Source organism: Somniosus microcephalus, chromosome 12 (genome assembly GCF_052327205.1).
Source record: "Somniosus microcephalus isolate GS21.2 chromosome 12, FLI_Smic_1.0, whole genome shotgun sequence".
Lineage (NCBI taxonomy): Eukaryota > Metazoa > Chordata > Chondrichthyes > Squaliformes > Somniosidae > Somniosus > Somniosus microcephalus.
This window is the reverse complement of record NC_140998.1, coordinates 203,251,189-203,278,701: the sequence shown is the minus strand read 5'-3', so window position 1 is coordinate 203,278,701 and position 27,513 is coordinate 203,251,189. Positions and strand designations below refer to the sequence as shown.

Genomic DNA, 27,513 nt, shown 5'->3' with positions numbered 1-27,513 from the left:
CTAAGGCATAATTTCAGGTCCCAAAAGTCTACCCAGAGACCACATGCAGTATGTAATAATAAATTCACAATGACTGAGAATTGGTGTCACTTTTCACCTTTCTCTTTAGTTAAATTTCAGATTAACCGTGCTGGTGTGTGTTAAAGTATATTATCTGCTATATAACATGCTGTACAGAATAACACTGCATCTTACCTGAAAGCATTCAGCTTTCTACTTCAGTGGGCAGTGCGTCCTCCTTGGAGGAGAGTTGCAGCGGTTCCTGATGAGGCAACAGCCATTGCAATTAATCCCTTAGGGCGAAGCATGCTTCTGTCATTGTTGCATGCCAATGAATGTCATCCTCAAAGATTCCTCTCCTGTGGCAAGCTTTTATAAAGGAGGCACAGAGATGGCCAGTCAGAGTTTTGAGGTCATGAAATGATGTTCGGCTAGCAACCTCATGGAGCAGTAGATGAAGGTGAAAGTACTGTGCATTATTGCAGAGCCAGATCATAGACAACATTTTCTGTTTTCCCTGAGGGTGTTAAAAGGAACAGATTCCTTGATGTGCCAACTCTTGAACATGCCACGTACAACTGGCCATGTGAAAAACAGGGCGTGAGTAAGTTGATGCCAGCCACCTTAAAATCTTCCCCTGTGCCTTGTTTATTGACATTGCGAAACAAATTCTCACAGGCAACTGTTGCCTTCTGAATTGAAATGGTAAGTCAGTTGGTACCATAGGAATTGGAGGAATGAGAACGTCCTCCCCTCTGGCACAGCCTGAGATGATGGTAGCCTCAATCACATGTGGCATGAGCTTTTTGACTACAAGTCTGGTTCCATTGCACAACTTTGGTGCAGATAAGTTTCTTAGGAGCATGATGGGGGCGCCTTCCTTTAGTACCAGATGTGAGCAGGCGTTCCGGAAGGCTTCAATGAGTTCAACAAGTCAGTGGTGTAGTTTACCCCATCAGCACTGTCACAAACAGTATCAACGCTTTTATAGATTTGCTCTTGGCCAGTGAGTTTTTCAAGAAGCAGCGTGTTGATGTCATTGACAGTATCATTCCTGGGTGCAAGTATTGACCGTTCACACAGACAGTTGTGATCTTTCAAATGATTGAGGAAGTTTGGATACACGTTTGAGATCAACTCATCAACTGTTTTTACTTGACAGACAAAGTCTGGAGGAATTGTGATTTGTCCACTGCTGTCAACGGGCAACTTTCCTTCTCCCAATTGTAGTAAAAGTCGCGCAAAGGATTCTGACATCTCGTCACCATGCATATGAACACGCATGTTTGTGGTCAAATGGATTGTTTGCACATCTGGCCACAGATGGGATACCTTGAGACATGCATTGACTTCATCCGCTTGTGTTCCTCTTGGGACAACTGGCAGGATTTGGCGGAAATCACCTGCCAGCAACAGGGGGATGCCACCCATCAGCCTATTGTTGACTCTCAGATCTTGAAGAGTTCTGTTGACTGCTTCAAGTGACCTCTTGTGGGCCATTGTACACTCATCCCACACAATCAATCGAGACTTTTGAAGCATTTCAGCAGCACCAGTTCCTTTGCTAATGTGACACATTGGTTCTTCTTGTCTTGTCAGATCCAGATGCAGAGCAAAGGTTTAGTGCGCAGTGCGACCGTCTTGCAGAAGAGTTGCAGCGATTCCTGATGAGACAACAGCCAGTGCAATGAATCCCTTAGAGCGAACCGTGGCCAGCAAAAGATTGATCAGGAATGTCTTTCCTGTTCCACCAGGGGCATCGAGGAAGATAATGCCAGGAGTGTTGTTTTGCACCATATCAAGAACCAACCTGTAAGTCTGTTTCTGCTCTGGAAGCAATTTAGGCTCAGTGACTGTGACAAAGGAACTCAGTTCCTCAACATTGTAGGTGGTTTCTCTGAGGACCTCTCTGCTGAGACCTGGAGAATCATTCCAATTGGGAGATGTAAGGTTCAACTGAGTCAGAGGCTTGCCAGCCCATTTCAAAGTCTGGTCCTCCAAAAGGATCAATGCCTGATTGTACATCGCAGCACTGTAGTTGAGTGCCATTGTAGGGTTGGCTCTGGCGAGTTGGCATAAGATGTCTTCTGTGAGGCACTCTTTGTGATCTGCCCACAATTGCTTTGGATTGGAAGGTGTGCAGAAGGCAATTATAAAGGCAAAGAGTTTCCGTAGGCGATTGGCGGAGTAACACAGAGCAGCTTCTCTCATCGCTGTATTCCAATGAGCGTCACCCTCAATGAGGCCTCTCATGCGGCAAGCTTCTTGAATAGAGTCACAGAGATGGCCATTGACAGTCTTGAGGTCATTAAATGATGTTGGGCCAGCAACCTCATGAAGGAGCAGGCGAAGGTGAAAGCACTCTGTGTTGTTTGGATGGACCGTGTAGACTCTGCCAAGTGCATCCGACGTGTACACCCCTGTATGACCAGGAACTTCCTTTTGACCTGTCCCAGGGTGGCGAGCCCGCCATGTCTTGTTTGGCTGCCAGGTGTAGTACGTGGGCACCTGATGATACAAAAGTGTCTTGGCAAAGTCATTTGTTTGGCACAACTGAAAGAATGCTGTAAGTTTTGTCTTTGGAGGTTCCTCAGCACATTGCCTGGCATCTCCTGGTCGGAATAAAACCCTTTGTCCAGTTTCCAAGTGAACATCTAATTTAGTGATAGTGGGGTAACGCTTGTGGTTGTAAAATCCAAAGGTTCGCCAGGCTGCCTCATTGCTGCAGATGTAACGGCCCATCAAATGTGTGGTGATCTCATCATTTTGATTCTGTTGTCCAGCCATTTCAAGATCAAAGACAGCTTGGTCACTGCCCTTATGGATGTACTTGCACACATATTTGATAGACTTAACTGAGTGGCAGTACCCCACATTAATGTGACATTTGAAGAGCCTGGATAGGAGTGGACAGTAAGGAACTATCCAACGGTTGTCAACTTCCAATGTCTGTCTTTCCTGTGTTGTCTCAGTTGACGGACCAGGTTGAGCTGAGTCGTTAGATTTTCTAGTTCGCATTTTAATGTGAGTGCTGAAACCCCCCCTCTCTTTGCCCCTCCTCCTGTAGGAAGGATAGCCATCCTCGCCATGCTGAGTTTGTTCGTGCAGTGGCTTTGGGTAGCCTTTTGTACATACATTGTTTTTCATGCAGGGAGAAGAAGGGTTGTATCGGCCACAAGGACCATGAATCATATTTTTTACAATAACATGAAACAGGATTTGATCCTTGTCCTTATCGGGTAGCTCTGCAGAGATGAAAGAATCAAGTTGATTGGGGTGAATCTTTGCCTGAAGCCAGAGTAAAAGATGAACATGAGGAAGTCCTCTCTCCTGCCACTCAATGCTGTACATGTAGCAATGGTGTGCACCAAAATGTTTGCCCACAGTCACGCGTTTCATCAGGTTTTTAACTTTGAGGTTGAAGACCCGTGCTATGAGGTCATGCCTTTCAGTACCAGCTTTGGGTGGGAACTCCTGCCATTGAGGATTGCAAGTCATGGTGATGAAGAGGTCAGGTCTGCCATAGTGTTTGACATAGGTTATGGCATCTTGTGTGTGCTCATGCATGTACGTGGGACCTCCAATAAAGGTGGATGGTAAGAGGACCATTTGCCCAATGTCTTGAGTGTTGCCATCATTGGCCACAGCATCTCGTAAGTGTATATAGTCTGTGGCTCGCAAATTATGTTGGTTATTGTGGAACCAATTAAGCCGCTCTCCTTCAATTTTTGCATACATGTCAGTGACGTACTGGTGGAAAAGTCCTGCAGAGAGAAGGAGGTGGTTTGAAGCAGGTTGTCGTTCCATGAGCCTGTATGAATAGAATTCCATGGCAGAAACCATTTTTTGAGTTTGGGCTCTAGGTGGCACACCAGTTTTAGGGTCAACATGTGGGATCTTGTTATACGCATCATATCCATCTTCCCCATGGCAAAACAAAAGCAGGTATTGCATAGGATCATATGACCTGTGAAGCTCAGAAATTCTTTTGAGTGGACCACCTCTCATATGCAAGTCAATGTCCCGTTGTTCAAATTCTTGGCCCACAATGACAATGGCTACTTCATTGGTGGTCGGAGCATTGAAGCATCGCTCATGATCACCTGCAGGAGTCTTGTTAGCTTTGATGACAATTCTGAGGTCTTGATTTGTAATTTGTTCCATAGCTGTTTTGAAACTCTGAATGTATGGGTTTTGCTGATGAAGCATCCGCTGCAACGCAAGCAAATTATCCATTTTGATGTGGTGTTGTTGTGCGTGGAAAACAGCAGCTTCCCTGCAGCGATTGGCTTGCTCTTCATCATCACCCAAGAAGTGGATTTGCAGAAACTGAGGTCTTTCGTTTGGTAGAGTAAGTAGGGAGCCAATTGTATGGTACACCTGTCCATGAACTTTAAAAGTTGGGCAAAATCCAGATTCACGCACTCTGTTTGCACCAAAAGAGGTAATTGCAAAGTGCTTGTTATACTTTCTGATGTGAGTGAGGAAATGTGTTGCAGCTGCAGTTTGGCCAAACAGAAGTGAGTGTAGGGGTTCAGGTGGAGCTGTTAGTGTTGCAAGTTTAACCTTTCCTCCATTGCAGCATATCCCATCAGTTTCCTCCTTCCACTTGAGAGCGCCACAGTGAGGGCAAATGATGGTCATCTTGCCAATGATGACTGTGTGGTCGGCTTCATAATTGATGGTGGGTGTACAGGAGAAGGCTGCTCCAACCCAATGATTCCAAATGTCAGATGTGGCAATGCCCCTGTGTCTACTGTCGGCTTGGCAACGTGACTGAGTCTGGTCAGGAGTCGCGGAGGCTCTGGCTTTGGCATGTCTTCCTCTGTCAGCAGTAAGACGTCCCTCAGATTGTTCGGAAGTCTCAGCTGATCTGGCTTTGGCATGTCTTCCTCTGTCAGCAGTAAGACGTCCCTCAGATTGTTCGGAGGTCTCAGCTGATCTAGCAGCAGCATGTCTGTCGTGGTCAGCCTGAAGGCGAGCCTGTCTCTGCTCCTCAGTTTCAGCAGCTCTCTGGTCCTTTCTCCGGGAAGCAGCAGAAGTGTTGCCTCCCAGTCTTGGATGTTTTCTTGGTGGCATTCTGTTACGAAAAAAGAAAAATTAATTTTTCTATATGCAAATGAGTGTGTCTGTCTGTCTGTGTGGGAAGGACAGAGAGAGAGGGGGAAGCACAGACACAGCGGGGGAAGGAGAGAGAGAGAGAGAGAGACAGACAGACAGGCAGAGAGAGGGAAAGGGAGGAGGGGGGAAAGGGGGGTGGAGGTGGGAGGGAGACGGGGGGGAGAGAAAGAGAGAGACTGGGGGGGAGAGAGAGAGAGAGAGAGAGAGAGAGAGAATCAGACTGGGGAGAGAGAGAGAGAGAGACTGGGGGGAGAGAGAAAGAGAGAGACTGGGGGGAGAGAGAGCTTGCCATAAACAGAGGGACAACCATTAAATCTAAGAATAGAGTATATACAAATTATATGAATGTATATTTATACACTCAGGGATATATCTGTTTATACACTGTATGGATAGATCTGCGTTTATGTGTTCAACCATAAATGTTTTTTCGATGCTTTGGCAACATTAGGTGTACCTTTTCATGCCAATAAAGCGATTTGAATTTGAATTTGAATTGAGAGACACTGGGGGGGAGAGAGAAAGAGAGAGAGACTGGGGGAGAGAGAGAGAGAGAGACTGGGGGGGGAGAGAGAGAGAGACTGGGGGGGGAGAGAAAGAGAGAGACGGGGGAGAGAGAGAGAGAGAGAAAGACTGGGGGAGAGAGAGAGAGAGACTGGGGAGAGAGAGAGAGAGAGAGACTGGGGGAGAGAGAGAGAGAAGGAGAGGGAGAGAGACTGGGGGGGAGCGAAAGACAGAGACTGGGGGAGAGAGAGAGAGAGACTGGCGGAGAGAGAGAGAGAGAGAGAGAGAGACTGGGGGGAGAGAGAGAGAGAGAGAGAGACTGGGGGGAGAGAAAGAGAGAGAATGGGGAGAGAGAGAGAGATAGACTGGGGGAGAGAGAGAGGGAGACTGGGGGAGAGAGAGAGAGAGACAGAGAGAGAGAGACTGGGAGAGAGAGAGAGAGAGAGGGACTGAGACTGGGAGAGAGAGAGAGAGAGAGCGAGAGAGAGCGAGAGCGAGAGTGAGACTGGGGAGAGAGAGAGAGAGACTGGGGGAGGGAGAGAGAGAGACTGGGGAGAGAGAGAGAGACTGGGGAGAGAAGACAGAGAGAGAGAGAGAGAGAGAGACTGGGGAGAGAGAGAGAGAGAGAGAATCAGACTGGGGAGAGAGAGAGAGAGAGAGAGACTGGGGGGAGAGAGAAAGAGAGAGACTGGGGGGAGAGAGAGCTTGCCATAAGCAGAGGGACAACCATTAAATCTAAGAATAGAGTGTATACAAATTATATGAATGTATATTTATACACTCAGGGATATATCTGTTTATACACTGTATGGATTGATCTGCGTTTATGTGTTCAACCATAAATGTTTTTTCGATGCTTTGGCAACATTAGATGTACCTTTTCATGCCAATAAAGCGATTTGAATTTGAATTTGAATTGAGAGACACTGGGGGGGAGAGAGAAAGAGAGAGAGACTGGGGGAGAGAGAGAGAGAGAGACTGGGGGTGGAGAGAGAGAAAGACTGGGGGGAGAGAAAGAGAGAGATGGGGAGAGAGAGAGAGAGAGAAAGACTGGGGGAGAGAGAGAGAGACTGGGGAGAGAGAGAGAGAGAGACTGGGGGAGAGAGAGAGCGAGACTGGCGGAGAGAGAGAGAGAGAGAGAGAGAGAGACTGGGGGAGAGAGAGAGAGAGAGAGGGACTGGGGGGAGAGAAAGAGAGAGAATGGGGAGAGAGAGAGAGAGAGACTGGGGGGGAGAGAGAGGGAGACTGGGGGAGAGAGAGAGAGAGACAGAGAGAGAGAGACTGGGAGAGAGAGAGAGAGAGAGACTGATACTGGGAGGGAGAGAAAGAGAGCGAGAGAGAGCGAGAGCGAGAGTGAGACTGTGGAGAGAGAGAGAGAGACTGGGGGAGAGAGAGAGAGAGACTGGGGGAGAGAGAGAGAGAGACTGGGGAGAGAGAGAGAGACTGGGGAGAGAAGACAGAGAGAGAGAGAGAGAGACTGGGGAGAGAGAGAGAGAGAGACTGGAGAGAGAGAGAGAGAGAGAGACTGGGGGAGAGAGAGAGAGAGAGAGAGAGAGAGAGACTGGGGGAGAGAGAGAGAGAAAGGGAAAGAGAGAGAGAGAGAGAGAGAGAGAGAGAAAGGGAAGTAGAGAGAGAGAGAGGAAAGGAGACAGAGAGAGAGGGGGAATGAGACAGAGAAAGAGAGCGAGGGAAGGAAAGAGAGAGAGAGAGAGGGAAGGAGAGAGAGAGAGGGAAGGAGATAGGTGATTGCTCAGTGGGGGGGGGAGGAAGGAGGGAATGGCATTGAGTCTCTCTCACACACCCTGAGCTCCCTGTAATAGAGCCAGCTTCCCGCTCTCGGGTTGCACAGTTGAGAACGCGGGGAAGGGGTAGGACTCAGAGCCCGGCCTTCTTGACTCGGAGCACCCATGCGCAGTGGCTCCCGCTCTGGACCGCCGCCGCCACTCACCTTGCTTTCGGTTGGGCTGTCCCCTGATAAGATCCTGCTCCAGGCCCCCGACGGTGGTCCCCTGCTCGATGTATTTCTAACTGTCAGGCCTACGAAAAAAAATTAAAATTAATATCTTATTTTTTAAGGAAAAGACTGAAGTAAATTTTTTTTTAAACGGTAACTAAAGCGGCGAGAAATCCATTAAACCTTCTCCCCCTCGTCTGCCTCCGAATGAAAACCGCAGCGTCTTTGTCAGAAAATGCTCCCAGGTTGAGCCTCTTGTAGCACCGGCCCGACAACGGCGGGCTGACCCCTGATGAGCTCCCACACTGGGCCCCTGACGACGGTCCCCTGCTCGATGTATTTCTAGTTGTCAGGCCTATGAAAAAAAAATTTAAATAATCTATTTAAAAAGTTAATAAAAAAATTACCGTAACTCCTAACTACAACACCCGAAATATATATATATTTTTTTAAATGATAAAACCCCGAGAGAAATAAGGAGCTATTAACAGAGAATTTTTTTATGTTTTAAGGAAAAGACTGAAGTAAACTTTTTTAGAAACCGTAACTAAAGCGGCGATAAATCCATTAAACCTTCTCCCCCTTGTCTGCCTCTGAATGAAAACTGCGACGTCTTTGGCAGAAAATGCTCCCGGGTTGAGCCTCTTGTACCACCGGCCTCAGACCGCTGATTGCATCTTTCTGGCTGTCAGGCCTACGGAAAAAATTTAAAATAATCTATTCAAAATGTTTTTGAAAAAATAAATGTAACTCTTAACTACAACACCCGAATTTTTTTTAAAAAAAGATAAAACTCCGAGAGAAATAAGGAGCTATTAACAGAGAGTTTATTTATATTTTTGGGAAAAAAATGAAGTAAAATATTTAAAAATCAGTAACGAAAGCGGCGAAAAATCCATTAAACCTTCCCCCCCTCGTCGGCCTCTGAATGAAAACTGCGGCGTCTTTGTCGGAAAGCGCTCCCGGGTGGAGCCTCTCATGGTGCCGGCTTCAGACAACTGATTGCGTCTTTCCTGCTGTCAGGCCTACGAAAAAAAATTAAAAATAATCTATTTAAAAAGTTTTTCAAAAAATAACCATAACTCTTAACTACAACATCCGAAATTTTTATTTTTAAAAGATAAAACCCTGAGAGAAATAATGAGCTATTAACGGAGAGTTTCTTTATTTTTTCAGGGAAAGACTGAAGTAAAATCTATATATAAAAAGACATAATAACACACCGTGCGCCGCCACTCACCTGCTCGCTTTCCTGTCCCCTGGGATCCCTGTAGTTCCCGGTATTAAAGTTCAGGTTTTTAAGCACAGTAGAGAGCTTTACTCGGTATCTAACCAGTGCTGTGGCTGCACTGGCACTGTTTGATGGGGCAATGCAGAGGCAGATTTACTCTATATCTAACCCAGGCCCCGCCCACTAATGAGCGTTAGGATTGGTCAACAGCTAATCAGCGGATTTAGTCCGTTATTTGAACATTTATTAAAAGTAAACACGACTATGACACTCCCCTGATTGGCCAACGGCTGATGAGGTTTGCAATTCACCTCACTGTTTCTCTCAACAACAACAAAACCCCCCCGATAGGTCAACGGCTAATGAGGTTTGCAATTCACCTCACTGTTTCTTTCAACAACAATAAAAAAAACCCGATTGGTCAACGGCTAATGAGGTTATTTAGTCAGTTTTTTTGAACATTTTCAAAAACTAAACACGCCTATAGCACTCCCCCCCCCACTTCCGGGGGGGGAGAGAAAGGGGGCGAGAGAAAGGGGGGGAGAGAAAGGGGGGAGGAGAAAGGGGGGGAGAAAGAGAGGGGGAGAAAGGGGGAGAAAGGTGGGGGAGAAATGCGGGGGGAAAGGGGGGGAGAAAGTGGGGGGAGGGAGAAAGGGGGGAGAAAGGGGGGGAAGAAAGGGGGGGAGGTTTGGGAGTGTGACAGAGAGAGAGATTGGGAGTGTGAGAGTGAGAGAAATTGGGAGTGTGAGAGAGAGAGGGATTGGGAATGTGTGAGAGAGAGAGAGATTGGGAGTGTGAGAGAGAGAGAGATTGGGAGTGTGAGAGAGAGAGACTGGGAGTGTGAGAGAGAAGAGAGATTGGGAGTGTGAGAGAGAGAGAGCGATTGGGAGTGTGAGAGAGAGAGAACAGGGATTACAGCAACAACTAGACCTACTCGACAAATACTGCCAAAATTGGGCTCTAACAGTAAATCTAAAGAAAACCAACATCATGATTTTTCAGAAAAGACCCAGATGTCAGGAAAACAAATACCAGTTTACCCTCAGTGATACCAGTATAGGACACACTATGAGCTACACCTACCTTGGTCTAACTATTACAGCATCAGGGAGCTTCAGCATAGCAGTGAATGCACTAAAAGAAAAAGCCCGAAGAGCCCTATATGCAATAAAAAGAAAATTCTACAACATCCAAATCCCAATCAAAATCTGGCTCAAAATTTTTGACAGCATAATCCTGCCCATTGCACTGTACGGTAGTGAAGTATGGGGCCCGCTAAATCACCAAAGCTACACTAAATGGGAAAAACACACAATAGAAGCCCTACATGCAGAATTCTGCCGAAGCATCCTTCGCACCCAAAGAAAAACGCCAACAAATGCATGCAGAGCCGAACTAGGCAGATACCCACTGATAATAAACATCCAAAAACGAGCACTAAACTTCCTAAATCACCTCAAATCTAGCTCCCCAGACACCCTTCATTTCAAAGCCTTTCAGACCCAAGAGCTAAACCCAGAAAAGAGTCCCCTGAGTCAGCTGCTACTGAAACTAAGTACTCAGCCGGACCCTGACCAGCCCCAGACCAACACAGCCGTCCAAACACCAATCCGAGTGAACCAAATCATTAAAAAATGCAAAGAAACCTACCTGGAACATTGGAACAAAATAACCGAAAGCCAAAGCAGATTAGAATGTTACCGGGCCCTAAAAAGAGAATATAAACTGGCAGACTACCTCACGACCATCAGAGACACAAAACAGAGACAGACCCTCACCAGGTACAGACTAAGCGACCACCAACTGGAAATTGAAAAAGGCAGAGTCAGCTGCTACTGAAACTAAGTACTCAGCCGGACCCTGACCAGCCCCAGACCAACACAGCCGTCCAAACACCAATCCGAGTGAACCAAATCATTAAAAAATGCAAAGAAACCTACCTGGAACATTGGAACAAAATAACCGAAAGCCAAAGCAGATTAGAATGTTACCGGGCCCTAAAAAGAGAATATAAACTGGCAGACTACCTCACGACCATCAGAGACACAAAACAGAGACAGACCCTCACCAGGTACAGACTAAGCGACCACCAACTGGAAATTGAAAAAGGCAGATACAAGAAATCCTGGCAGCCTAGAGAGAATAGAATATGCGATCAATGTCTGGCTGGCGAGGTTGAAACAGAAATGCATTTCCTCCTAAAATGCGAAAAATTCAACACATCAAGAAACATATTATTCAACAAGCTAAGCCAAACAACCCCAGATTTCAAGGAATTGGATGATCTGTCAAAATTGAGATTAGTCCTAGGAGAAGGAGACAGACCATACCTTGGGGCTAAATATGTAACAACATGTCACAACCTGAGGACTGATTAAAAGTAAGACTGTTTAAAATTAATATTGAACGTACCAAATGAAGTAGAAAGACTGTTTAAAATTAATATTGTTTAAAAGTAATATTGTATATACCCAACAAATGTCAAATCGATTGACACCTACAGAATGTTGGAAAACTGTACCTTTTTGCTATGTAAGCTTTGGCAATATGGTTCTCTGTAAACTTTCATGCCAATAAAGCATTTGAAATGAACTGAACTGAACTGAACTGAGAGATTGGGAGTGTGAGAGAGAGAGAGATTGGGAGTGAGAGAGAGAGAGAGATTGGGAGTGTGAGAGAGAGAGAGATTGGGAGTGTGAGAGAGAGAGGTTGGGCGTGTGAGAGAGAGAGACTGGGAGTGATAGAGATAGAGAGATTGGGAGTGTGAGAGAGATTGGGAGTGTGAGAGAGAGAGGTTGGGAGTGTGAGAGAGAGAGAGATTGGGAGTGTGAGAGAGAGAGATTGGGAGTGTGAGAGAGAGAGAAATTGGGAGTGTGAGAGAGAGGGATTGGGAGTGTGTGAGAGAGAGAGAGATTGGGAGTGTGAGAGAGAGAGAGATTGGGAGTGTGAGAGAGAGAGACTGGGAGTGTGAGAGAGAGAGATTGGGAGTATGAGAGAGAGAGAGCGATTGGGAGTGTGAGAGAGAGAGATTGGGAGTGTGAGAGAGAGAGAGATTGGGAGTGTGAGAGAGAGAGAGATTGGGAGTGTGAGAGAGAGAGGTTGGGCGTGTGAGAGAGAGAGACTGTGAGTGATAGAGATAGAGAGATTGGGAGTGTGAGAGAGATTGAGAGTGTGAGAGAGAGAGGTTGGGAGTGTGAGAGAGAGAGAGATTGGGAGTGTGAGAAAGAGAGCGAGATTGGGAGTGTGAGAGAGAGATTGGGAGTGTGAGAGAGAGAGAGATTGGGAGTGAGAGAGAGAGAGAGATTGGGAGTGTGAGAGACAGAGAGATTGGGAGTGTGAGAGAGAGAGAGAGTTTGGGAGTTTGAGAGAGAGAGATTGGGAGTGTGAGAGAGAGAGAGAGATTGGGAGTGTGAGAGAGAGAGATTGGGAGTGTGAGAGAGAGAGAGAGATTGGGAGTGTGAGAGAGAGATATTGGCAGTGTGAGAGAGAGAGAGAGATTGGAAGTGTGAGAGAGAGAGAGATTGGGAGTGTGAGAGAGAGAGATTGGGAGTGTGTGAGAGAGAGAGAGACTGGGCCGCTGCGGCCGCTCACCTGATGGCTTTGGGTCGGGCTCTGGGGCGGGGCTGCTGATGCCGTGGGGAAGTTGTGTGCGCGGCGGCTTCCGGCACGTCCCGCCACGACCAGTGACCTGGTGGATTTGGATCGGGCTCTGGGGCAGCGCTGTTGACGCCGCAAGGAAGTTTTGTGCGCGGCGGCTCCCGGCACAGCCCGCCACAGCCGGTGACCTGGTGCCTTTGGGTCGGGCTCTCGGGTGGGGCTGTTGACGCCGTGGGGAAGTTTTGTTCGCAGCAGCTCCTGGCATGGCCCGCTGCGGCTGGTGACCTGGTGGCTTTGGGTCGGGCTCTGGTGTGGGGCTTTTGACGCCGCGGGGAAGTTTTGTGCGCGGCGGCTCCCAGCACAGCCCGCAACTCAAGGCCCAGGCTTCCCGGGCTGCTAGGCCATGCCCGGTGCTGGCACAGCCGCTCGAAATGGCCGTCAAAGTAGGCGAGCTTCCGGGCGAAGGGCAGGGGATCACTTCATTTCCTACTGTTGCTAAATACAATTTAAAACTCAAATAAATTGTTATTTTCCTTAGTTCCCTAACACACAGAAAGTGTGGAAAAAAAATCATGAAGAATCACGATGGTGGCCACTCACCTCGGTTCAGAATGATACGGCCCGCCCACACACGCACCGATTGGTCAACCATCAGGTCACTGACCTGTAGGATTGGTCAATCATCAAGTCACTCAACACTCAACTGTAGGATGGCCCACCCGCACGCACAATGAACCCGCCCCTGTGATGCAGCGATTGGTCAACCGTCTGTCAACTGTCAGGCCGCTCGACCACACGATTGGTGAATCTTCACGTCACTCAAAGCTAATGAGCAAATGAGCGGAACTATTCCCATTTAATGAGCGGAATTTTGGACGTTTTTGGGATACCGTGGGCATGGTTTTTGTCTGACAGAAAAGTAAATACACCTATGACCGGTCCGTAAACGTAAGCTTTCTTTTGATGTGACGCGTGTGTAGGTACGCTCTATAACTTTCGAATGTATAGTGAACGGACAGACAGACAGACAGACAGAGAGTCAGAAGATGTCTTTTATATATATAGATGGTAGGGAAGCATTAACACATTTTTTCACAATGTTCGTTCTTCACCAAAATAATGATCAAATTAAGTGCGATTAATACATGGCATAGTTCAGAACAACAATTAGGTAGCACCATTAATGAGCAAAACATCCTTACCGCTTCATGAATTCAGACAAAAATGAAAAAGAGCAAAAGAAGGAGACATTAGGAGAGGTAACAAAAAGCTTGGCCAAAGAGGCATTTTTAACGACGGTCTTAACATTTCGGAGGGAAGTGGAGAGTTTTAGAGAGAGCATTCCAGAGGCTAGTGTCTAAATGGCTGAAAGGCACCACCGCCAATGATGAGAAGTTGGGGATTTGGAAGAGGGCAATATTCCCAAAAGCTTGTAGGGCTGGAGTACCTTGCAGCAATAGGGAGCGGAGAGGCCATGGAGGGATCTGATCATGAAGATTAGAATTTTAACATAGTGGCATTGGCGGACCAGGAGTCAGTGTAGGTCAGGTGTGATGGGTGAAAGGTATTGTGTGCAGTTTTGGTCGCCTTATCTGAGGAAGGATGTTCTTGCCATGGAGGGAGTGCAGCGAAGATTCACCAGGCTGATACCTGGGATGGCAGGAATGACGTATAAGGAGAGATTGGGTCGATTGGGCTTGTACTCGCAGGAGTTTTGAAGAATGAGAGGGGATCTCATTGAAACTTATAAAATTCTGACAGGACTAGACAAACTAGATGCAGGAAAAATGTTCCCGATGGCCGAGGCGTCCAGAACCAGGGGTCACAGTGTAAGGATAAGGGGTAGGCCATTTAGGACAGAGATGAGGAGGAATTTCTTCACCCAGAGAGTGGTGAACCTGTGGAATTCTCTACCACAGAAGGCAGCAGAGGCCAATTCATTAAATATGTTCAAGAACGAGTTGGATATATTTCTTAAGGCTAAAGGGATCAAGGGATATGGGGAGAAAGCGGGGACAGGGTACTGAATTTGGATGATCAGCCATGATCGCATTGAATGGCGGAGCGGGCTCGAGGGGCCGAATGGCCTGCTCCTGCTCCTATCTTCTATGTTTCTATGTTTCTATTAACTTGCTGCGAATTAGGATATGGGCAGCAGATTTTCAGATGAACGTAAGTTTATGGAGAGTGTAAGATGGGAGCCCAGCCAGTAAAGCTATGACACCGTTCAGACTGGAGGTAACAAAAGCATGGATGAGGTTTTCGGCAGCAGACGGGCTGGGACAGTGGCTGAGATGGGCGACATTACGGAGGTGGAAAGCGATGGATCTTATTAATGGAGAGGGCGTGATGCCTGAAGCTCAACGCACGTTCAAAGAGACCACCGAGTTTGCATTAAGCCAGGGTCAGCCTGAGACTGTGGCTACGGAGGAGGAATGGAGTCGGTGTGTGTTGAACGGAGTTTGTGCCCGGGCCAAAGAAAATGGCTTCAGGCATCCAAATGTTTATTTAGGGCAAATTGCGACTCACCCAGGAAACGGATTTCTGACAAAACGTCTGCCAACACAGTCGCCCTATATTTAAGCACAGTGTCATGCTCGATTTAGTAAATTACTTAGCTAAACTCCAGCGAAGTCTCAGTCCACCGTGTTCGACCTTTCCTTTCCATGTTAATTATTTTTTGTTTTAGATCCCCAGCCATTGCCTCAAATCACCCCATTGTTATTTCACATCAGCTACTTTTGGCAAATTTCACTAACCCCACTCAGGATTTTTTGGCCCAGTAATTCCTGTCGGGGGCTTGCCGTGCGTGCAAGCCCCCGATGGGCGCTCACCCTGCGCACCGACATCTGAAATCTGGCCCGCAGTGGGTTTCCTGTCAGTGGCCAGGTTCTGATGTCGGCTCGCTGTGCTAACCTGACCCAGCGGCGTAGTTAGTGCGATGTGCCGGCTGGGATCAGGTGAGCACTGTTCAGCCAATCAGGGGAGGGGAAACTTCATTCATAAGTTTGATAGTAAAGACTGTCAAACTCATGAAAAGTACTGCACCCCAAAACACTACTTAAACTTTAAATAAAATTTTAAAAATCATCCCAATAATTAAATTAACTATGAATAACTTTAAAAAACTATTTTAAACAATTAATCAAATTTTTGAAAAAAACAAATTTTTAAAAAATAGGGTCTAAAACTAAACTTACCTTACTGTAGATTCTTTAAAAATAATAAACCTGTGGGGAAAAAAATTCTAAATTGTACTAAAAGACCACTTACCTGTAAAACTAAGTACTTACGTGTGGTTTTTCAATGCGTAAAAACCGGAGGCCTTTACACATGCGCAAATCTGTAAAAATACAGGAAATCCAAGTCGCACGCGCTGCCCGATACCGCGCATGCGTTCAGCCTCTTAACCCCTTGGGTCAGAGGACAAGAAATGCCGGTTTTCAGCGCATGCGCTGTGCATGCTGAAAACCGACAATTCCTCCTGGCACACGCGTGAGTACCCCGTCCTTACTCACGCGTTGTGACAGGAATTACTGGGCCAATGTCTATCCTACCCCTGTTTTGCGAGTTTCCCCAAACCGTTTCTGCTGGTGCCAAGTCCAAAAGCACTGGGATTGCCGCTTGCAATAATCAGTGATGTGCCAAATGCCCTCGAGTCTGGACGGCACAGTTGTTCCGTCAGCGGCGTTTTCTTCGCCCCACGCTCTTCCTGCCTTATCTGATGCCTCAATAGCTTTTCGGAAGCCATAAATGTAGGGCGACTGTGTTAACAGACGTTTCGTCAGGCATCCAGTCCTGGGTGAGTCGCAATGTGCCCTAAATAAAACTTTGGATGCATAAGCCATTGTATTCGGCCCAGCATAAACTCCGCTCACAATTTAATCGGTTTTGCCTATCCACCAATGTCGACACTACATTTCGCATGCTTTGCCGGCTGTTCCAGGTGTATGTCATTCATGACGTTTCCTGCTTTTATTGGGCAATTCCGGATTCATTACTCCACAGCTTTGTTGTTAATCTGAAACTCGCTTTCTGTTGTATTGTGTTTTGCATTTTATTCAATTAACTGATTTCATATTCTTTGCCGGACTCCGACCCAGCTCATCTGCTGCTGAAACCCTCATACAGGCCTTTCTTACCTCGACACTAGATTATTTCTGTCTTCTCTTGGTAGGCTTCGGATCTCCGCCCTCAATAAACTTGAGCTTAACTAATCCTCTGCTGTCTGTATCATAAGTCGTTCCAAGTCTCGTTCACCTATCAGCCCTGTGCTTGCTGGCCGTCAGCGGCTCCCAGTCCGCCAGCATCTCCATTTTAAAATTCTCATTCTTGTTTCCAAAGCCCTCCCTGCCCTCGCCCCTTCCTATCTCTGTAAGCTCCGCCAGCACGACAACGCACTAAGCTTTGGATTTCCCTCCCTAAACCTGTCCATACATCTCTCTCCTCCTTTAAGATGTGCTTTAATATCTATGGGTTTGTCCAAGCAATAGAACACCTGGCCTGATATCTTCGTCTGTGGCTCACTCTCATCAATGGCGTTTAGAAGGCAAATGTTATTTTGGCCTTCGTAGCGAGCGGGTTTGAGTACAGGAACGAGGATGGCTTGCTGCAGTTGTACAGGGCCTTGGTGAGACCACACCTTCAGTATTGTGTGCAGTTTTGGTCGCCTTATCTGAGGAAGGATGTTCTTGTCATGGAAGGAGTGCAGCGAAGATTCACCAGGCTGATACCTGGGATGGCAGGAATGATGTATGAAGAGAGATTGGGTCGATTGGGCTTATACTCGCTGGAGTTTAGAAGACTGAGAGGGGATCTCATTGAAACTTATAAAATTCTAACTGGACTTGACAGACTAGATGCAGGGAGGATGTTCCCGATGGTCGGGGAATACAGAACCAGGGGTCACAGTCTAAGGATAAGGGGTAAGCCATTTAGGACAGAGATGAGGAGGAATTTTTTTCACCCAGAGAGTGGTGAACCTGTGGAATTCTCTACCAAAGAAGGCAGCAGAGGCCAATTCTTTGAATGTATTCAAGAAGGTGTTGGATATATTTCTTAAGGCTAAAGGGTTCAAGGGATATGGAGAGAAGGCAGGAACAGGGTACTGAATTTGGATGATCAGCCATGATCTCATTGAATGGCGGAGCAGGCTCGACGGGCGGAATGGCCTACTCCTGCTCCTATCTTCTACGTTTCTATATTATGTCATTGATCTTGTTAAGACCTTGCAACACGTTGTTACATTACATGCGCTATAGAAATGTGATTTGTTGATGTTAATGTTGTTACTTATATGAACATTATTTATTCTAACTAATGGCATGCTATTCAACTCAGAATGTATTACTGATTTACATATTTATTTCAAAACTTATTTCTAGTCAATTTCAAACAACCGTTTATCATTTCAGAATAAGCTTTGCTTCTTGTTATGACTTCCAAACATCACCCAGGCCATTTATACTGGTAATGTTAAAATTTGAAACCTGCATTTACTATTCAATTTGTTTCCAGGCGGGTTGTAATAAGAAAGATGTAGATAATGGCCCAGAAATTCGGGACCCAAGGCGTTAGTACGCACGGGGTACTCGCGCGTAGGCCCAGCTAAAGTGCCAGTTTCGTGCATGCACTGCGCATGCGCAGGAAACCGGCACTTCCGTTCCCCTGAAAGAAGGGGTTCAGATGTCGAACGCATGCGCCAGAGAGGCAGCGCGTGCGCATTGAAATTACGTTTTTTTCCAGGTTCCTCCGGGAGGGTAAGTCTCCAGCAGTGACACTTCCATAAAGCAGGCACAAGGCCTGCTTTTAACAAGGTAAGTGGTGAATTCATTAAAATTTAAACATTTTTTCCACTGGCTTATTATTTTTAAATGCTTTAAAGAAAGGTAAGTCTATTTTTAGCCCCGTTACAAAATATAATTAACCTTTTCAAAAATTAAATTTATTGTTTAAAATAGTTAGTTCATGTAATTTATAGTTTATTTTAAAAATGTGATTTCGTTTTAAATTTATTTGAAGATTTACTGATGTTTTGGGGCTTATAGTATTTATAGGTTTGACAGCTCTTCCTGTTAAACTTATGAATGAAGCATTCCCTGCTACCATTGGCTCTCCATGCCCCACGTGATCCCAGGGGACGCATCAAACTAACTGCGCCACTGGGATAGGCAAGCACTGCCAGTCGGCAGTTTGAGGATGCAGAGAAACGGAATCACACGTGGGCCTGCGCACTAGGTAAGTTCAGGTCGGGGGCTTGCACCCGAAGGAAACCCCCGACCCGAATTTCTGGGCCAAGTTTGTACAATAGTGCAAAACGAGTGATAGTGAGTCTGCAATCCGGTTGTCATCTCTCCCGATTTTTATTTGCATTGACTTTAATGTGGAGAGAAGGAAAACTTTTTTTCAGAATAGCAAGCAAAAGGAGGCCCACAGCCCCGAGACCGGAGAAGCAGCGGACCTGCGCGGGAGCAGCCCGAGGCGGGAGAGCTTAAAGGCTTGAGAGGGAGCAGTCAGAGGCACCGAGGCCCACAGCCCCGAGACCGGAGAAGCAGCGGACCTGCGCGGGAGCAGCCCGAGGCGGGAGAGCTTAAAGGCTTGAGAGGGAGCAGTCAGAGGCACCGAGGCCCACAGCCCCGAGACCGGAGAAGCAGCGGACCTGCGCGGGAGCAGCCCGAGGCGGGAGAGCTTAAAGGCTTGAGAGGGAGAAGTCAGAGGCACCGAGGCCTACAGCCCCGAGACCGGAGAAGCAGCGGACCTGCACGGGAGCAGCCCGAGGCGGGAGAGCTTAAAGGCTTGAGAGGGAGCAGTCAGAGGCACCGAGGCCCACAGCCCCGAGACCGGAGAAGCAGCGGACCTGCGCGGGAGCAGCCCGAGGCGGGAGAGCTTAAAGGCTTGAGAGGGAGCAGTCAGAGGCACCGAGGCCCACAGCCCCGAGACCGGAGAAGCAGCAGACCTGCGCGGGAGCAGCCCGAGGCGGGAGAGCTTAAAGGCTTAAAAGGGAGCAGTCAGAGGCACCGAGGCCCACAGCCCCGAGACCGGAGAAGCAGCGGACCTGCGCGGGAGCAGCCCGAGGCGGGAGAGCTTAAAGGCTTAAAAGGGAGCAGTCAGAGGCACCGAGGCATACCAATCCAGGTTCCAGGAGAGAGGTAAAAAGTAATCCAAGTGTGACGTCACCAGGGAGCAGGTAAGTGATTGGTTGGTGAGTATTTCTCTCTTTTCAATACAAGCTTGAATTCTGTGGTGTTAAATTTCTGTGGTGTAGTGGGGATAGTTGGTAAATAAAGCGCCCTAGAGTATACCTGTAACTGGGGTATTGAATAAATTTTTTAATTAATTAAAGGAGTAAGTCATGGCAGGAGAGTTCAGACCCGTGTTCTGCTCCTCTTGCTCCATGTGGGAAGTCAGGGATGCTGCCAGTGTCCCTGACGACCATGTGTGTGGGAAATGCATCCAGCTGCAGCTACTTGTAGACCGCATTGCGGCGCTCGAGCTGCGGGTGGATGAATTTTGGAGCATGCGCGATGTTGAGAGGCTCGTGGATAGCACGTTTAGCGAGTTGTTCATGCCTCAGGGTAGGGCAGCACAGGGTTGACCATCAGGCGGAGCAACAAAGGCAGGCAGGTAGTGCAGGGAACCCCTGCGGACATCCCCCTTTCAAACAAGCATACCGCTTTGGATACTGTTGAGGGGGATGACTCACCAGGGGAAGGCAGCAGCAGCCAACTTCCTGGCACTGGGGGTGCTCCTGCTGCCCAGGAAGGGGGGGAAAAGAGTGGGAGAGCAATAGTGGTAGGGGATTCTATAGTAAGGGGAACAGATAGGCGTTTCTGTGGCCGTAGACGTGAATCCAGGATGGTTTGTTGCCTCCCTGGTGCCAGGGTCAAGGATGTCACTGAGCGGCTGCAGGGCATACTGGAGGGGGAGGGTGAACAGCCAGTGGTCGTGGTCCACATTGGTACCAACGACATAGGTAAAAAGAGGGATGAGGTCCTGCAACAAGAATTTAGGGAGCTAGGTGAAGGATTAAAGGGCAGGACCTCAAGGGTTGTAATCTCTGGATTACTCCCGGTGCCACGTGCTAGTGAGTATAGGAATAGGAAGATAGAACAGATGAATGCGTGGCTAAAGGGATGGTGCAGGGGGGGGAGGGCTTTAGTTTCCTGGATCACTGGGTCTGCTTCTGGGAAAGGTGGGACTTGTACAAGTCGGACGGTTTACACCTGAAACAGAGGGGAACCAATATCATTGCGGGGAGGTTTGCTCGCACTGCTGGGGGGGGTTTAAACTAACTTGGCAGGGGGATGGGGTACAGAGTGGAGCTATAGTAGGGGGTGATTTACAGCCAAATACAGAGGGAAAAACAAGTCAGCTGGGAAGGCAGAGTAAATATGTGAAGGCAAAAGAGAATATGGCAGGGCTGGAAGGCATTTATCTTAATGCAAGGAGTCTTGCAAGTAAGGTGGATGAACTGAAGTTGTTGTTGAACACATGGGAGTACGATATTGTTGCTATCACGGAGACATGGTTGAGGGAGGGTCAGGACTGGCAGCTCAATATTCCGGGGTATAGAATCTTCAGGCGAGACAGAGGGGGGGGTAAAAGGGGAGGGGGTGTTGCAATATTAATTAAGGAGTCAATTACTGCTGTAAGGAGGGATGATATATTAGCGGGTTCCTCTAATGAGGCCATATGGGTAGAGCTTAAAAACAAAAAGGGGGCAAGCACTTTGCTGGGAGTGTACTATAGGCCCCCAAACAGTCAGGGGGAGATAGAGGAACAGATATGTAGGCAAATCTCAGAAAAGTGCGAAAATAATAGGGTAATAATAGTGGGGGATTTCAACTTCCCCAATATAAATTGGGATAGACAGAGTGTGAAAGGCTTAGAGGGTGCAGAATTCTTAAAGTGCATCCAGGAGAGCTTTTTGAGCCAACATGTAGAAAGTCCTACAAGAGAGGGGGCGGTACTGGGCCTAATTCTGGGGAATGTAGCCGGGCAAGTGGTGGAAGTGTCAGTAGGAGAGCATTTTGGCGACAGTGACCATAATTCGGTGAGATTTAAGGTGGTCATGGAAAAAGACAAAGACGGCCCGGAAATAAGGGTTCTAAATTGGGGGAGGGCCGATTTTAATATGATAAGGCAGGATCTGGCCAAAGTGGACTGGGAGCAGCTACTTATTGGAAAATCCACATCAAAACAGTGGGAGACTTTCTGAAGGGAAATAGAGAGAGTACAACGCCAACATGTTCCTGTAAAGGTCAAGGGTGGGACTAACAAGCAAAGGGAACCTTGGATGACAAGGGATATACAAAAATGCATTAGAAATAAAAGGGGGGCTTTTGGCAGTTACAAAAGACTAAAGACGGAAGAAGCCCTAGAGGAGTATAAAAAGTGCAGGGGCATACTTAAAAAAGAAATTAGGAGGGCGAGGAGGGGCCATGAAATAACACTGGCGAGCAAAATAAAGGAAAATCCTAAGATGTTTTATAAGTATATTAAGGGCAAGAGGATAACCAGGGAAAGGGTAGGGCCCATTAGGGACCAAAGTGGCAATCTGTGTGTAGAGCCAGATGATGTAGGCGGGGTTTTAAATGAATTTTTTGCATCTGTGTTCACTCTGGAGAAAGACGATGCAGACATAGAAATCGGGCAAGGGGACTGTGACATACTTGAACATATTAGCATCGAGAGGGAGGAGCTGCTCGCGGTTTTAGCAGGCCAAAAAGTGGATAAATCCCCAGGCCCGGACGAGATGTATCCCAGGCTGCTGTGGGAGGCAAAGGAGGAGATTGCAGGGGCTCTGACACAAATTTTCAGAACCTCTCTGGCCACAGGGGATGTACCAGAGGACTGGAGAACAGCTAACGTAGTACCATTATTCAAGAAGGGTAGCAGGGATAAACCAGGGAATTACAGGCCAGTGAGCCTAACATCTGTGGTAGGGAAATTATTGGAAAAAATTCTGAGGGACAAAATTAGCCTCCACTTGGAGAGGCAAGGATTAATCGGGGATAGTCAGCATGGCTTTGTCAAGGGTAAATCATGTCTGACAAATCTGATTGAATTTTTCGAGGGGGTGACTAGGGGGGTGGATGAGGGAAATGCTGTGGATGTGGTTTACATGGACTTCAGTAAAGCTTTTGACAAAGTCCCGCATAGGAGGCTGGTCAAGAAGGTAAGTGCCCATGGGATCCAGGGTGCCTTGGCGCGTTGGATCCTAAACTGGCTGAGTGGCAGGAGGCAGAGGGTGATGGTCGAAGGTTGCGTTTGTGATTGGAAGCCTGTGTCCAGTGGGGTACCTCAGGGATCGGTGCTGGGTCCCTTGTTGTTTGTGATCTACATAAATGACTTGGATGAGAATTTAAAAGGTATGATCAGTAAGTTTGCAGATGACACGAAAATTGGTGGGGTGGTAAATTGCGAGGAGGAAAGCCTCAGGCTACAGGACGATATAAACGGGTTGGTCAGATGGGCGGAAAAGTGGCAAATGGAATTTAACCCTGAAAAGTGCGAGGTGATGCATTTTGGACGGACAAATAAGGTAAGGGAATACACCATGAGTGGTAGGACCCTAGGAAGTACAGAGGGTCAGAGGGACCTTGGTGTACATGTACATAGATCCCTGAAGGCAGCGGAACAGGTAGATAGGGTGCTTAAACAGGCATATGGGATACTTGCCTTCATTAGCCAAGGCATGGAATATAAGAGCAGGGACGTTATGATGGAGCTGTACAAAACGCTGGTGAGGCCACAGCTGGAGTACTGTGTGCAGTTCTGGTCGCCTCACTATAGGAAGGATGTGATTGCTTTGGAGAGGGTGCAGAGAAGATTCACCAGGATGTTACCTGGGATGGAGCGCCTCAGCTATGAAGAGAGGCTGGACAGGCTGGGGTTGTTTTCCTTGGAGCAAAGAAGGCTGAGGGGGGACCTGATTGAGGTGTACAAAATGATGAGGGGCATAGATAGGGTAGATAAAGAGGAACTTTTCCCCTTAGTAGGGGGGTCAATAACAAGGGGGCATAGATTCAGGGTAAGGAGCAGGAGATTTAGAGGGCATTTGAGGAGGAACTTTTTCACCCAGAGGGTGGTTGAAATGTGGAACTCAATGCCTGAAAGGGTGGTAGAGGCAGGAACCCTCACAACATTCAAGAAGCATTTGGATGAGCACTTGAAATGCCATTGCATACAAGGCTATGGACCAAATGCTGGAAAATGGGATTAGACTGGACAGGGATGGATGGGCGGCGCGGACACGATGGGCCGAAGGGCCTCTTTCTGTGCTGTAAAACTCTATGACACCCACTTTTGCTCCATCGCACAACGTCAAGACTTACCACAATTTGTGATGTGCACACTTACTGGTTCTTCTCAATAAAGTCTGTCAGTAATTTATTTTCCTTCCCCTACAGTTTACATCGTGGCGATTGCGATCCTGTCCCGGGGAAAGTGCGGTCTCTCCAAATGCTATCACTTGCTATCTGGGAACCATGGCAGCGGCGGACCTGCTGGTTGTCATCTTTACGGTCATACTCAATCAGAGCATCGACATTTACTTTCCCGGAAACCACCTCTTGCTCACTCCGGTATGTCGGACCAAATCCGCCCTCTTTAATACAACCACGGACTGTTCTGTCTGGTTAACTGTCGCGTTCACCTTTGACCGCCTTATAGCCATTTGTTGCCAGAAACTGAAAACCAGATATTGCACCAAGAGAACGGCAGCGGCGGTTGTAGGCACGGTGATCACTGTGAGCTGTTTAATAAACATCCCCTGGCACTTTGTATATGAACCTATGTATATATTTAACAATTTGCCGTGGTTTTGCCAGGTGAGATCAAGCTGCTATACTTCACCCCTATGGCAAGCATTTTCTTATTTCAGCTCCATCATGACTCCTTTTCTGCCATTTTTCCTTATTTTGTTACTCAATGCTCTGACCATGAGGTATATATTAGTGGCCAGCAGAGTCCGCAGCGCTTTGCGGGGCAACCCCAGCTCTGAAAATAACCCTGATCCTGAGATGGCGAACCGGAAAAATCCAGCATTTTACTCTTCAGTACATCCGGCAATTTATACTGTTATGGCTGACGTACATGGTCCATTACTTGTATTATCGAATTAATAAGACCTACTCTTACACAAGTGCCAATGACCCTATTTATACCCTTCAGGAAACCGGATATATGCTCCTGCTTTTGAGCTGCTGCGCAAACACATTTGTTTATGCAGTGACCCAGAGTAAATTCCGAGAGGAGTTAAAGAAAATGCTGAAATATCCAGTGAATCAGATTGTTAAGTGTTTTAGCTAAGTAGTTATACTTTAGATTTTCTGCAGCAAAATTCAACTTGGAACATAAGAATTTAAGAAGTCGGGGCAGGAGCATCAAAACTTTAAAAAACAGGAGCATGCGTAGGCCATACGGCCCATCCAGCCTGATCCAGCATGCAATAAGTTCATGGTCGAACATTGACATCAAGTGAATGTTCCTGCCCATTCCTTATTTCACTCGGTTCCCTGAGAGTGCAAAAATCTATCAAACTCAGGCCTGAATATGTTCAAAGTGTGAGCATCCACAGCCTTCTGGCGTAGATAATTCCAAAGACACACAACCCTCTGAGTAAAGAAATGTCTCCTTATCACATTGCTAACTGCAGACCCCTTATTCCGAGTTTATGCCCCCTCTTTCTGATTACTGCGATTTGGTCAGCATATGAGGTTAGACACCATATTCTATCTTTCAAGTCATATCCCAGCTTACCTTTCTGCAAATGTTGCAACGCCATGTTGTTTGTTCACAACTACGATATCTTATACCAGCCCGGGAAACTTAATGAGCCCCCAGACGCCCTATCCCGTGGGACATGTGCCAATGCACAAGTCGATAGGCTACGGACCCTCCACAATGATCTCTGCCACCCGGGGCTCACCAGGTTCTTCCACTTTATTAAAGCTCACAACCTGCCTTCCTCCATCGAGGAGGTCAGGACCATGACCAGGAACTGCCAGGTCTGCGCCGAATGCAAACCGCATTTTTATAGGCCAGACAGGGCACACCTGATTAAAGCCACCCGCCCCTTCGAATGTCTCAGCGTCGATATCAAGGGGCCCCTTCGCTCCTCTGACCGCAACACGTACTTCCTCAATATTATTGACGAGTACTCCCGTTTCCCCTTCGCCATCCCCTGCCCGGACATGACCAGTGCCACAGTCATCAGGTGCCTCAACGACCTGTTCACCATATTTGGCTTCCCCAATTACATCCACAGTGACAGGGGTTTGTCGTTCATGAGCGACGAGCTGCGCCAGTACCTGCTCGAGAAGGGCATAGCCACGAGCTGGACTACCAGCTACAACCCCCGGGGTAACGGACAGGTAGAGAGGGAGAATGCAACGGTGTGGAAGACCACCATGCTCGCCCTAAAATCCAAGGGTCTCCCAATCTCCCACTCGCAAGATGTCCTCCCCGATGCGCTCCACTCCATACGATCACTGCTCTGTACTGCCACAAACGCCACCCCTCACGAGAAGATGTTCGTCTTCCCCAGGAAATCCACCTCGGGGACATCACTACCGCCATGGCTGACGTCTCTGGGACCCGTCCTGCTCAGGAAACACGTGAGGAGCCATAAGACGGACCCCCTGGTCGAAAAGGTTCACCTCCTCCACGCCAAACCACAGTATGCCTACGTGGCGTATCCTGATGGGCGGGAGGACACGGTCTCAATTCGAGACCTCGCACCCTCAGGTACCACCCAAAACACCATCGATCACCATCCACTACCCCCACCCACCACCACTACCCACGACGCACCACCGGGGTGTCTACCACGAACTGACGACATGCCGGTGCCATCGCTACCCTGAGAGGATGACATGCCAGTGCTCCGTCCCACGCGAGAAGCGGCCGCGGGCAAAGAACCGCCGCAACCGGCACCACGAAGATCATTACGGCAGACAAGTCCCCCGGAGAGACTTTCGTATACGAACTTTTGAAACACTTCACCCCGCCGGACTCTTTTTTATACGAGGGGTGAATGTGGTAAACCACTGTTAACTCTGTACAAGTCCGGACATGTCTCCGCCCCTGGCTCCACCCCTAAGCCCGGGTATAAAGGTGACTCACCACCCTTCCCCCGGGAGCTCTTAGGATGGATCCACTAGCAGAGGCATGCTCCAGTTCTTAGTCAATAAAAGCCTACATCGTATAAGTTCAACTCGTAGCCTTTGGTGTTGTTGATAGTGCATCAACTTGAAAATAACAACATAAGAATTAGGAGCAGGAGTAGGCCATAAGGCCTTTCGAGCCTGCTCCGCCATTCAATAAAATCATGGCTGTTCTTCGACCTGAACTCCACTTTGCCGCCCGTCACCAGATTCATTGATTCCCCTATCGATCTCATTCTTTAATATACTCCACGACTGAGCATCTACAGCCCTCTGGGGTAGAGAATTTCAAAGAGTCACAACACTCTCAGTGAAACAAATTCTGCTCATCTCAGTCCTAAATGTCCGCCCCTTATATTGAGATTATGACACCTAATCATAAACTGTTCAGCGAGGAGAAACTACCTCTCAGCATTTACACCTTCCAGCACCCTAAGAATATCATATGTTTCAATGAGATCACATCTCATTCTTCTAAACTCCAGGGAATATAGAGCCATTCTACGCAATCTCTCCTCACATGACTATCCACTCATACCAGGAACCAATCCAGAAACCTGTCTTGCACCGCCTCCAAGGCAAGTATATTCTTCCTTAGCAAAAGGGACCAAAAGTCTATGCAGTACTCCAAGTGTGGCCTAAACAAAGCCCTACACAATTGCAGCAAGTCTACCTTACTCTTATACTCCAACCTCTTTGCAATAAAAGCTTACATGCCATTTGACTTTCTAATTGCTTGCTGTACAAGCATGTTAACTTTCAGTCATTCGTGTACAAGGACACCCTAATCTCACTGAATACCAAGGTTTACCAGCCTCTCAAATTTGAAAATGATTCTGCTGTTCTATTCTTCCTACCAAAGTGGACAATTTCACATTTCCCACGTTATATTCCGTCAGCCACGTACTTGCCCACTCGTTTAACCTATCTAGATCCAT

General features: G+C 47.6%; 1 pseudogene; it reads left to right on the top strand.

Moving 5' to 3' along the window:
- LOC147109919 (putative G protein-coupled receptor 139) overlaps positions 1–24,719 on the top strand; it is a 58,156-nt pseudogene extending 33,437 nt beyond the window's left edge.
- The last annotated feature ends 2,794 nt before the right edge of the window (positions 24,720–27,513 follow it).